Genomic DNA, 12,772 nt, shown 5'->3' with positions numbered 1-12,772 from the left:
TTTTGGGGATACACTGCGTATCTGAGATCCTAGACCTGACAGATGGGTCTTGTGATGGGGTGTGCATATCCCACACTGGAGAGGGAAGGGTTAACCCCACACTATGAGTGGCAGAAATCCCAGCCTTCAGGCCATGCTGGGCATGCTCCAACTGCTGCCTCAGTATAAAAGGGAGCAGCCCAGCTCATTCTGGGCTGACTGCCGGAGGGGAAGGACCTTTGGCCGAAGCACCAGCTGAGCCACCACAGCCCCTGCCTGCAAGAGCCAGAGACCCTACGAGCCGGATTGGAGGCCTGGAGCCTAAGGAGCACCAGAGAACCATCCATGTTGAGGAGCTTGGAGACCCTGATGCCCTACAGACAGCAACTTCTGGAACTACGGTAGGAAGTGACCCAGGGAGGGTGAGCGAGTCACAGAATCAGAGAATATCAGGGTTGGAAGGGACCTCAGGAGGTCATTTAGTCCAACCCCCTGCTCAAAGCAGGACCGATCCCCAATTAAATCTTCCTAGCCATGGCTTTGTAAAGACTGACCTTAAAAACTTCTAAGGAAAGAGATTCCACCACCTCCCTAGGTAATGCATTCCAGTGTTTCACCACCCTCCTGGTGAAAAAGTTTTTCCTAATATCCAACCTAAATCTCCCCCACTGCAACTTGAGACCATTACCCTTGTTCTCTCATCTGCTACCACTGAGAACAGTCTAGAGCCATCCTCTTTGGAACATCCTTTCACGTAGTTAAAAGCAGCTATCAAATCCCCCCTCATTCTTCTCTTCCGCAGACTAAACATCCCCAGTTCCCTCAGCCTCTCCTCATAAGTCATGTGTTCCAGTCCCCTAATCATTTTTGTTGCCCTCCGCTGGACTCTTTCCAATTTTTCCATATCCTTCTTGTAGTGTGGGGCCCAAAACTGGACACAGTACTCCAGATGAGGCCTCACCAGTGTCGAATAGAGGGGAACGATCACGTCCCTCAATCTGCTGTCAATGGCCCTACTTATAAACCCCAAAATGCCATTGGCCTTCTTGGCAACAAGGGCACACTGTTGACTCATATCCAGCTTCTCATCCACTGTAACCCCTAGGTCCTTTTCTGCAGAACTGCTGCCTAGCCATTCGGTCCCTAGTCTGCAGCGGTGCATTGGATTCTTCCGTCCTAAGTGCAGGACTCTGCACTTGTCCTTGTTGAACCTCACCAGATTTCTTTTGGCCCAATCTTCTAATTTGTCTAGGTCCCTCTGTATCCTGTCCCTAGCCTCCATCATATCTACCTCTCCTCCCAGTTTAGCGTCATCTGCAAACTTCCTGAGGGTGCAATCCACACCATCCTCCAGATCATTATGAAGATATTGAACAAAACCGGCCCCAGGACCGACCCTTGGGGCACTCCACTTGATACCGGCTGCCAACTAGACATGGAGCCATTGATCACTACCTGTTGAGCCTGACAATCTAGCCAGCTTTCTATCCACCTTATAGTCCATTCATCCAGCCCATACTTCTTTAACTTACTGGCAAGAATACTGTGGGAGACCATGTCAAAAGCTTTGCTAAAGTCAAGGAACAACACGTCCACTGCTTTCCCTTCATCCACAGAACCAGTTATCTCATCATATAACGCAATTAGATTAGTCAGGCATGACTTGCCTTTGGTGAATCCATGCTGACTGTTCCTGATCACTTTCCTCTCCTCTAAGTGCTTCAGAATTGATTCCTTGAGGACCTGCTCCATGATTTTTCCAGGGACTGAGGTGAAGCTGACTGGCCTGTAGTTCCCAGGATCCTCCTTCTTCCCTTCTGTAAAGATGGGCACTACATTAGCCTTTTTCCAGTCATCTGAGACTTCCCCCGATTGCCATGAGTTTTCAAAGATAATGGCCAATGGCTCTGGAAACACATCCACCAACTGCTTTAGCACTCTCGGATGCAGCGCATCCGGCCCGATGGACTTGTGCTCGTCCAGCTTTTCTAAATAGTCCTGAACCACTTCTTTCTCCACAGCGGGCTGGTCACCACCTCCCCGTGCTGTGTTGCCCAGTGCAGTAGTCTGGGAGCTGAGCTTGTTTGTGAAGACAAAGGCAAAAAAAGCATTGAGTACATTAGCTTTTTCCACATCCTCTGTCACTAGGTTGCCTCCCTCATTCAGTAAGGGGCCCACGCTTTCCTTGACTTTCTTCTGGTTGCTAACATACCTGAAGAAGTCCTTCTTGTTACTCTTAACATCTCTTGCTAGCTGCAACTCCAGGTGTGATTTGGCCTTCCTGATTTCACTCCTGCATACCCGAGCAATATTTTTATGCTCCTCCCTGGTCATTTGTCCAGTCTTCCACTTCTTGTAAGCTTCTTTTTTGTATTTAAGATCAGCAAGGATTTCACTGTTAAGCCAAGCTGGTCACCTGCCATATTTACTGTTCTTTCTACACATCGGGATGGTTTGTCCCTGTAACCTCAATAAGGATTCTTTAAAATACAGCCAGCTCTCCTGGACTCCTTTCCCCCTCATGTTATTCTCCCAGGGGATCTTGCCCATCAATTCCCTGAGGGAGTCAAAGTCTCCTTTTCTGAAGTCCAGGGTCCATATTCTGCTGCTCTCCTTTCTTCCTTGTGTCAGGATCCTGAACTCGACCATCTCATGGTCACTGCCTCCCAGGTTCCCATCCACTTTTGCTTCCCCTACTAATTCTTCCCGGTTTGTGAGCAGCAGGTCAAGAAGAGCTCTGCCCCTAGTTGGTTCCTCCAGCACTTGCACCAGGAAATTGTCCCCTACATTTTCCAAAAACTTCCTGGATTGTCTGTGCACCTCTGTATTGCTCTCCCAGCAGATATCAGGGTGATTGAAGTCTCCCATGAGAACCAGGGCCTGCGATCTAGAAACTTCTGAGAGTTGCCGGAAGAAAGCCTCGTCCACCTCATTCCCCTGGTCCGGTGGTCTGTAGTAGACTCCCACCACGACATCACCCTTGTTGCTCACACTTCTAAACTTAATCCAGAGACTCTCAGGTTTTTCTGCAGTTTTATACTTGAGCTCTGAGCAGTCATACTGCTCTCTTACATACAGTGCAACTCCCCCACCTTTTCTGCCCTGCTTGTCCTTCCTGAACAGCTTATATCCATCCATGACAGTACTCCAGTCATGTGAGTTATCCCACCAAGTCTCCATTATTCCAATCACATTATAATTCCTTGACTTTGCCAGGACTTCCAGTTCATAGAATCATAGAATCACAGAATATCAGAGTTGGAAGGGACCTCTGGAGGTCATCTAGTCCAACACCCTGCCCAGAGCAGGACCAATCCCCAATTAAATCATCCCAGCCAGGGCTTTGTCAAGCCTAACCTTAAAAACTTCTAGGGAAGGGGATTCCACTACCTACCCAGGTAACGCATTCCAGTCTTTCACCACCCTCCTAGTGAAAAAGTTTTTCCTAATATCCAACCTAAATCTCCCCCACTGCAACTTGAGACCATGACTCCTTGTCCTGTCATCTGCTATCATTGAGAATAGTCTAGATCCAATCCTCTTTGGATCCACCTTTCAGGTAGTTAAAAGCAGCTATCAAATCCCCCCTCATTCTTCTCTTCCGTAGACTAAACAATCCCAGTTCCCTCAGCCTCTCCTCATAAGTCATGTCTTCCAGTCCCTTAATCATTTTTGTTTCCCTTCGCTGGACTCTCTCCAATTTTTCCACATCCTTCTTGTAGTGTGGGGCCCAAAACTGGACACAGTACTCCAGATGAGGCCTCACCAGTTTCGAATAGAGGGGAACGATCACGTCCCTCGATCTGCTGGCAATGCCCCTACTTATACTCTCTCTGCTTGTTTCCCAGGCTTCTTGAATTTGTTTATAGGCACTTGAGATAACCTGCTGATCGCCCCTCTTTCTCAGTATGAGGCAGGAGCCCTCCCCTCTCGCACGCTCCTGCTCGTGCTTCCTCCCGGTATCCCATTTCCGCACTTACCTCAGGGCTTTGGTCTCCTTCCCCTGGTGAACCTAGTTTAAAGCCCTCCTCACTAGGTTAGCCAACCTGCTTGCGAAGATGCTCTTTCCTCTCTTCGTTAGGTGGAGCCCATCTCTGCCTAGTACTCCTCCTTCTTGGAACACCATCTCATGGTCAAAGAATCCAAAGCCTTCTCTCCGACACCACCTGCGTAGCCATTCGTTGACTTCCACGATTTGACAGTCTCTACCCAGGCCTTTTCCTTCCACAGGGAGGATGGACGAGAACACCACTTGCGCCTCAAACTCCTTTATCCTTCTTCCCAAAGCCACGTAGCCTGCAGTGATCCGCTCAAGGTCATTCTTGGCAGTATCATTGGTGCCCACGTGGAGAAGCAGGAAGGGGTAGCGATCTGAGGGCTTGATGAGTCTCGGCAGTCTCTCCGTCACATCACGAATCTTAGCTCCTGGCAAGCAGCAGACTTCTCGGTTTTCCCGGTCGGGGCAGCAGATAGAGTGGTATCTCCCACCCGAGTGAAGTCAGCGTGTTTTGGTGGGATTCCCCGCTCACCCAGTGACGGACCACTCCGTCACTGGTAGGGCTCTGGGTCGGGGCTCAGTGGAGTCGGGCGGGCCCAGGCCCTCCTACCCAGGCCGTCACACCCCGCCCCCAGGGGAAAGCCCCCACCTTTCCCCGCCATATTGACTCTGCCCTGTGTCCGAGGGCCGCCATATTCACTCTGGCCATTAGGCTGTAACCCCGGCCTCTGGGCCGTACCGTGGTCACCCCAAGGGCCGCCAGGGAGAGTAACCATGGTTATATCACCACCCTGTCCTGCCCCAAAGGAGGACGGCGTGTGCATACACTGCAACAGGTCTGCGGAGACTCAGACGTCCAGAGATGCCAGCAATGTTCAAGTTCCTTATTGAGGGTTAGAGACCCAGAAGATAATTGGGTTTTGAGGAGAAACAGATAATGGTAGAAAGTCCAGGTTAGTGTTGGGGATATCAGGTGATTATCTTTGAAGGAAAGAAGGAGCAGGGGAATTGGAATACTAAAGAACAGCATTGCTAAGGAAGGTTATCAGTTTGTTGGAGGAAAAGAATTCAGGTTTCCTGTGAGTCCCATTTTCTCTAATCCATGCATCCATCCACAATCACAGCACTATGGAAGCCTCTGATTAATAGTTTAAAAACAAAATGGTCTGCCATTATGCATTTAAAATGTTTACTTTACATTATGTAATATAGTATGACAGAATATTCTAATGACTTCCAATTCCAGTGGTGTGACTTATTTGTCAGTTTGCAAGTGCGTCAACCAATGCACTTTATTTTACTGCACCCAAATATTCAGGAAGACTCAATGGCAAAGCAATTGTGGTAAAAATATCCGATGCTCCTATTTCGATACACTGTGAAAGGGAATAATTCCATGCACTGGATTATAGGGACCACAAGTGAGAACTCAGAGTTTGCCAGAAATTACCACAGCCTGTTCTGCTCATTACAGCAGCTGACTAGCAAAACGAGTTTGAAGAAGTAGTTGTGCTGAGATGGTAAGCCCAGTGACAAGGGTATCCCAGTCATTCCAGTTGGGTTGGATCAGATCCTTAGCAAGGTTGGCAGTTATCACTTTCTTTGTATACACAGATGCATGTTCCTGATAATGTAGCCATGTGTATATTTTATCATCCTGTAAAGATCAAACAGCCAGTCTCCAATGAAACACCAAACATGGTGAGCACAATAATTCTGGTGTTGAGTTGGTGCGGGGGGGATGATCTGAGGTTTTATTAGTTCAAAAGTGGGAGGAACTGGACAAGCCAATGAAGAGAACAGTGAGACCCAACCATGCTGCGAATCACAGAGGCTCAGTCTTCTCCCAGACTGCTCTGCCAACACATGCCAATCACAGCAAACCGAACTGTGGAACTCTAAGGCCTTGGCTTTTTCAGAACAGAGCTGGACAATCCCACGCAGATGAGTGGTGGTTTGGAGACCTGGATAAACGCAGCTAGGACCAGAATCAAACCAGCAAAATCATCCTACTATAGATCTAACAGATTTTAGCTTAGTCTCCAGAGGTAAAGACTTTGTGTACTGCGGTAAAATCTTGGTCCCACTAAAACCAACGGCACAACCGGAAACTGGCCCTACCTCCCAACCATCTTTTGTTCTTAACCTGAGAAGTTTGTGATAGGGGAATGAAAAAAAATGGTTACCCACCTTCTCGTAACTGTTGTTCTTCGAGATGTGTTGTTCATGTCCATTCCAATCAGGTGTGTGCGCGCACACAATGCAATGGCAAGAAGATTTTTCCCTTAGCAGCATCTGTTGGGTCCGCCTGGGCGCCCCCTGGAGTCGCGCCCTTATGGCGCCTAATATAGAGCCCTGCTGACCCGCCACCCCTTCAGTTCCTTCTTGCCAGCTACTCCAAAAGACGGGTAGGAGGATGGGTATTGGAATGGACCTGAATAACACATCTCAAAGAACAACAGTTACAAGAAGGTGAGTAACCGGTTTTTCTTCTTCGAGTAGTTGTTCATGTTGATTCCAATCAGGTGACTCCCAAGCAAAATTAGGAAGTGTGGTCGGAGCTGTCCACTGACTGGAGTACTGCTCTACCAAAGGCTGCATCATCTCTGGTCTGTCTAGTAATTGCATAGTGTGCGGCGAAAGTGTGTATCGATGACCACATCGTCACCTGGCAAATTTCCTGGGTGGGGACCTGGGCCAGGAAAGCTGTTGATGAAGCTTGCGCTCTTGTAGAGTGCGCCGTTATCGGTGGCACTGGGATCCCTGCAAGATTGTAGCACTCGGTAATGCAGGCCACAATCCATGATGAAATGCGCTGTGTCGAAACAGGCTGGCCCTTCATTCTGTCTGCTACTGCGACAAAGAGCTGTACTGGCTTCCTGAACAGTTTCATCCTTTCTATGTAAAAGGCCAGCGCTCTGCAGACATCGAGAGTGTGGAGTCTCTGCTCACTACCACTCGCAGGAGGCTTGAGGTAGAACACCGGGAGGAAAATGTCCTGGTTGATGTGGAACTGCGATACCAACTTCGGGAGGAAGGCCAGATGGGGTCTGAGCTGAACCTTGTCCTTAAAAAACACAGTGTAGGGTAGCTCTGACGTTAGAGCCCTAAGCTCAGACACCCTCCGGGCTGAAGTTATCGCCACCAGAAATGCGACCTTGTAGGAGAGGTAGAGCAGGGAGCATGTTGCTAGAGGCTCAAAGGGATGCTCCAGGAGCCTAGAGAGGACCAAGTGAAGGTCCCAAGCAGGAACCAGTTGGCAGACATGGGGGTACAACCTGTCGAGGCCCTTCAGGAAGTGACTGACAGAAGACAAGGAGAGACCTTCCTGCTTTAGGTGGAAAAGATCATCCAAAATCTGGGGCACTTAGGCTAGCACCGGGGGAAAGTCACGCTGAGCTGACCAGATTGAAAATCTCTTCCACTTGGCCAGGTACGTGGCCCGAGTGGAGGGTTTCCTACTACCCAAGAGAACCTGTCTGACTTGTTCTGAACAGGAGAGCTTGGACAGGTTTAGCCATGAAGCCTCCAGGCTGTGAGATGCAGCGACTGCAGATTTGGGTGCTGGAGCCGCCTGTGATCCTGCGTGAGACGGTCCTGGAAAAGAGGCAGGGTAATCGGGGTTCCGACTGACATGCCTAGGAAAGACATGTACCAACGCTGGCGGGGCCAAGCTGGTGCTATGAGAATGACCTGAGCCCGGTTTCTGCGAATCTTGAGCAGGACCTTGTGCACGAGCAGTACGGGTGGGAAGGCGTAGAGAAGCGGTCCCCCACAATAGAGGAGAAACGTGTCCGCTGTGGAGCCCAGACTGTGATTCTGGAAGGAGCAGAACTGCTGACACTTTCTGTTGCATCACGTGGCAAAGAGGTCGATCTGGGGACAGCCCCACTTCTGGAAGACCGAAGATGCGACGTCCGGGCGAAGGGACCACTCGTGGCTGTGAAAGGACCTGCTGAGGCGGTCCGCCAGCTTGTTTTGGACCCCTGGAAGGTACGATGCCTGTAGATCGACTGAGTACTTTATAAAAAAGTCCCATAACCTGAGGGCTTCCTGGTACAGGGGAGAGGAGCATGCACCCCCCTGTTTGTTGATATTGAACATCGCGGTCATATTGTCTGTCATGACCGATACACATCGACCTGCTATATACAGGGAGAATGACTGACACACTAGGCATACTGCCCTGAGCTCCCTGACATTGATATGAGGACGGCGATCTGTCTGTGACCAGAAGCCCTGAGTCCTGTGGTCCCCCAGATGAGCCCCCCACCCCAAATCTGACGTGTCCGTTACTAGCGTCAGGGATGGTTGTGGAGCAGTGAAGGGGACTCCTGAGCACACCTGCTGAGCGTCCATCCACTACAGGAGCGAGTCGAGGATGGGAGGAGGCAGGGTCACGATCCTGTCCAAGCTGTCCCTGGCAGGTCTGTACACTGACACAAGCCACAACTGAAGCGGCCAAAGCCTGAGTCTGGCATGTCAGACCACATATGTACAGGCCACCATGCGATCAAGCAGTTTGAGACAATTTCTCATGGTGGTGTTGGGGAACTGCCTGAGTACCTGGATCATGGCGTCGAGGGCCCGGAATCTCACTTGGAGGAGGAATGCTCTGGCTTGGGTTGAGTCCAGAACCGCTTCTATGAACTCTATCCTCTGGACCGGGTACAGAATCGATTTCGCCTTGTTCAGTAGGAGGCCCAGATTCTCGAAGGTGGCTCTGATGAATGCCACCTGAGCCTCCACCTGAGCTCTGGATCAGCCTTTGATTAGCCAGTCATCGAGGTATGGGAACACCTGTACCTGATGTTTCCGCAGAAAGGCGGCAACGACTGCCATGCACTTGATGAAGACTCGAGGTGCCGCTGACAGGCCGAAAGTGAGGACCGTAAATTGGTAATCGGAACTGTTGACCACAAACCTGAGGTACTTTCTGTGGTTTTGCGCTATTGCTATATGAAAATACACAAACTTGTTGAGGTCACGCAGGTCCAGGATGGGCCTTAGGCCGCCTTTGGCCTTCGGTATTCGGAAATAGCAGGAATAGAAACCCTTGTCCCTGTCCTGCAGTGGAACCTCCACAGCCCCTAGTGCTATGAGCAATTGCACTTCCTGAATGAGAAGTTTCTCGTGAGAAGGGTCCCTGAAGAGGGACGGGGAAGGGGGAGGAAGTGCGGGAGGGCACAGAATTGGATGGAGTATTCCCTCTCTACCATGCGAAGCACCCAACGGTCCAAAGTTATATGGGACCATGCACGGTAGAAAGGGGATAGTGGGAAGGAAAAGGTAAGGCGGGGTGAATCCAGTCTCTGGTCTGGTGCACTGTCCTTGACTGCACCTTCAAAATCCTGGTTTAGGGCCAGAGGGCAGTTTGGGCTGGCCTTGGTTAGCGGAGGGATGTTGTCTTCTACCGCTCCGGTTCCTCCTCCTAGAGTTGCTCTGGCGGTTCTGCTGTTGGAACCTTGGAGGAGGTTGGAGGCGGAAGTGTCTGCGCTGTGTGGCAGGGGTATGAAAGCCCAAGGATCTGAGGGTGGCTTAGGAATCTTTTAGTCTATGGAGCCGTTTGTCCATCTTCTCTGAAAATAGAGTCTCACCCTCAAACGGGAGGTCCTGAATCGTATGTTGGACTTGGTAGCGTAACCCTGAGACTTGCAACCAGGCCCCCCATCGCATAGCCACCCCTGTCGCCATGACTCTTGGGGCAGTGTCTGCAGCATCTAAGGCTGCCTGCAGTGAAGCGTGAGAGCCTAATTTCCCTTCTTCCACCAAGGCGGTGAACTCTGACTGAGAGTCCAAAGGGACGAGCTCTGTGAACTTAGCCATGGAAGCACAGGTTATAAGAGTACCTGCTCACAATGGCCTGCTGATTAGCAATACGGAGTTGTAGACCGCTGGTGGAGTAGATTTCCTACCCACGAGGTCCAATTGTTTAGCATCCCTATTCTTTGGGGAAGGACCTTGGAAACCTTGTCTCTCCTGCTGGTTAGCCGCATCGATGACCAACGAGTCCGGAGGCAGATGGGAGTATAGATGCTCAAAGCCTGGAGGGGACGAAATACCAGCACTCATTGCGTTTGGCAGTGGGTGGTGGAGATGCTGGCATCTGCCATAGAGTTTTGGTGGTGTCCACCACTGTCTTTATGAGGGGCAATGCTACCCGTGAGGGCCCTGAGGGTGCTAGGATGTCCACCATAGGATCAGTGTCCTCGACCACTTAACAAAGAGAGGGAAGAGTATCTTCGCAAGCAGGCTGGCTAACCTAGTGAGGAGGGCTTTAAACTAGGTTCACCGGGGGAAGGAGACCAAAGCCCTGAGGTAAGTGGGGACACGGGATACCAGGAGGAAGTACGAGCAGCAGAGCGCGAGAGGGGAGGGCTCCTGCCTCATACTGAGAAAGAGGGAAGATCAGCGAGTTATCTCAAGTGCCTGTACACAAATGCAAGAAGCCTGGGAAACAAGCAGGGAGAACTGGAAGTCCTGGCAAAGTCAAGGAATTATGATGTGATTGGAATAACGGAGACTTGGTGGGATAACTCACATGACTGGAGTACTGTCATGGATGGATACAAACTGTTCAGGAAGGACAAGCAGGGCAGAAAAGGTGGGGGAGTTGCACTGTATGTAAGAGCAATATGACTGCCTAGAGCTCCGGTATGAAACTGCAGAAAAACCTGAGAGTCTCTGGATTAAGTTAGAAGCATGAGCAACAAGGGTGATGTTGTGGTGGGAGTCTGCTATAAACCACCGGACCAGGGGGATGAGGTGGACAAGGCTTTCTTCCGGCAACTCACGGAAGTTACTAGATCGCAGGCCCTGGTTCTCATGGGAGACTTCAATCACCCTGATATCTGCTGGGAGAGCAATACAGAGGTGCACAGACAATCCAGAAAGTTTTTGGAAAGTGTAGGGGACAAGTTCCTGGTGCAAGTGCTGGAGGAACCAACTAGGGGCAGAGCTCTTCTTGACCTGCTGCTGACAAACCAGGAAGAATTAGTAGGGGAAGCTAAAGTGGATGGGAACCTGGGAGGCAGTGACCATGAGATGGTCGAGTTCAGGATCCTGACACAAGGAAGAAAGGAGAGCAGCAGAATACAGACCCTGGACTTCAGAAAAGCAGACTTTGACTCCCTCAGGGAACTGATGGGCAGGATCCCCTGGGAGAATAACATGAGGGGGAAAGGAGTCCAGGAGAGCTGGCTGTATTTTAAAGAATCCTTACTGAGGTTACAGGGACAAACCATCCCGATGTGTAGAAAGAATGGTAAATATGGCAGGCGACCAGCTTGGCTTCACAGTGAAATCCTTGCTGATCTTAAACACAAAAAAGAAGCTTACAAGAAGTGGAAGTTTGGACAAATGACCAGGGAAGAGTATAAAAATATTGCTCGGGCATGCAGGAGTGAAATCAGGAAGGCCAAATCACACCTGGAGTTGCAGCTAGCAAGAGATGTTAAGAGTAACAAGAAGGGCTTCTTCAGGTATATTAGTAACAAGAAGAAAGTCAAGAAAAGTGTGGGCCCCTTACTGAATGAGGGAGGCAACCTAGTGACAGAGGATGTGGAAAAAGCTAATGTACTCAGTGCTCTTTTTGCCTCTGTCTTCACAAACAAGGTCAGTTCCCAGACTACTGCCCTGGGCAGCACAGCATGGTGAGAAAGAAGTGGTTCAGGACTATTTAGAAAAGCTGGATGAGCACAAGTCCATGGGGCCAGATGCGCTGCATCCGAGAGTGCTAAAGGAGTTGGCAGATGTGATTGCAGAGCCATTGGCCATTATCTTTGAAAACTCGTGGCGATCGGGGGAGGTCCCGGACGACTGGAAAAAGGCTAATGTAGTGCCAATCTTTACAGAAGGGAAGAAGGAGGATCCTGGGAACTACAGGCCAGTCAGCCTCACCTCAGTCCCTGGAAAAATCATGGAGCAGGTCCTCAAGGAATCAATTCTGAAGCACTTAGAGGAGAGGAAAGTGATCAGGAATAGTCAGCATGGATTCACCAAGGGCAAGTCATGCCTGACTAATCTAATTGCCTTCTATGACCAGATAACTGGTTCTGTGGATGAAGAGAACGCAGTGGACGTGTTGTTCGTTGACTTTAGCAAAGCTTTTGACACGGTCTCCCACAGTATTCTTGCCAGTAAGTTAAAGAAGTATGGGCTGGATGAATGGACTATAAGGTGGATAGAAAGCTGGCTAGACTGTCGGGCTCAACAGGTAGTGATCAATGGCTCCATGTCTAGTTGGCAGCCGGTATCAAGTGGAGTGCCCCAAGGGTCGGTCCTGGGGCCGGTTTTGTTCAATATCTTCATCAATGATCTGGAGGATGGCATGGATTGCACACTCAGCAAGTTTGCAGATGACGCTAAACTGGGAGGAGAGGTAGATACGCTGGAGGGTAGGGATAGGATACAGAGAGACGTAGACAAATTAGAGGATTGGGCCAAAAGAAATCTGGTGAGGTTCAACAAGGACAAGTGCAGAGTCCTGCACTTAGGACGGAAAAATCCCATGCACTGCTACAGACTAGGGACCGAATGGCTCGGCAGCAGTTCTGCAGAAAAGGACCTAGAGGTTACAGTGGACGAGAAGCTGGATATGAGTCAACAGTGTGCCCTTGTTGCCAAGAAGGCCAATGGCATTTTGGGATGTATAAGTAGAGGCATTGCCAGCAGATCGAGGGACGTGATCGTTCCCCTCTATTCAACATTGGTGAGGCCTCATCTGGAGTACTGTGTCCAGTTTTGGGCCCCACACTACAAAAAGGATGTGGAAAAATTGGAGAGAGTCCAGCGAAG

General features: G+C 50.1%; 1 protein-coding gene across 12 annotated transcripts in view; it reads right to left on the bottom strand.

The window, feature by feature from the left end:
- The window catches only part of HYDIN (HYDIN axonemal central pair apparatus protein), a 451,680-nt gene that overhangs the window by 348,845 nt on the left and 90,063 nt on the right, over positions 1-12,772 (bottom strand). The gene's annotated exons all lie outside the window — the stretch shown is intronic.

The sequence above is a fragment of the Caretta caretta genome, chromosome 12 (assembly GCF_965140235.1).
Source record: "Caretta caretta isolate rCarCar2 chromosome 12, rCarCar1.hap1, whole genome shotgun sequence".
Classification (NCBI taxonomy): Eukaryota; Metazoa; Chordata; order Testudines; family Cheloniidae; genus Caretta; species Caretta caretta.
The sequence above is the reverse complement of the archived record's forward strand: the minus strand, read 5'-3'. Positions and strand labels throughout refer to the sequence as shown.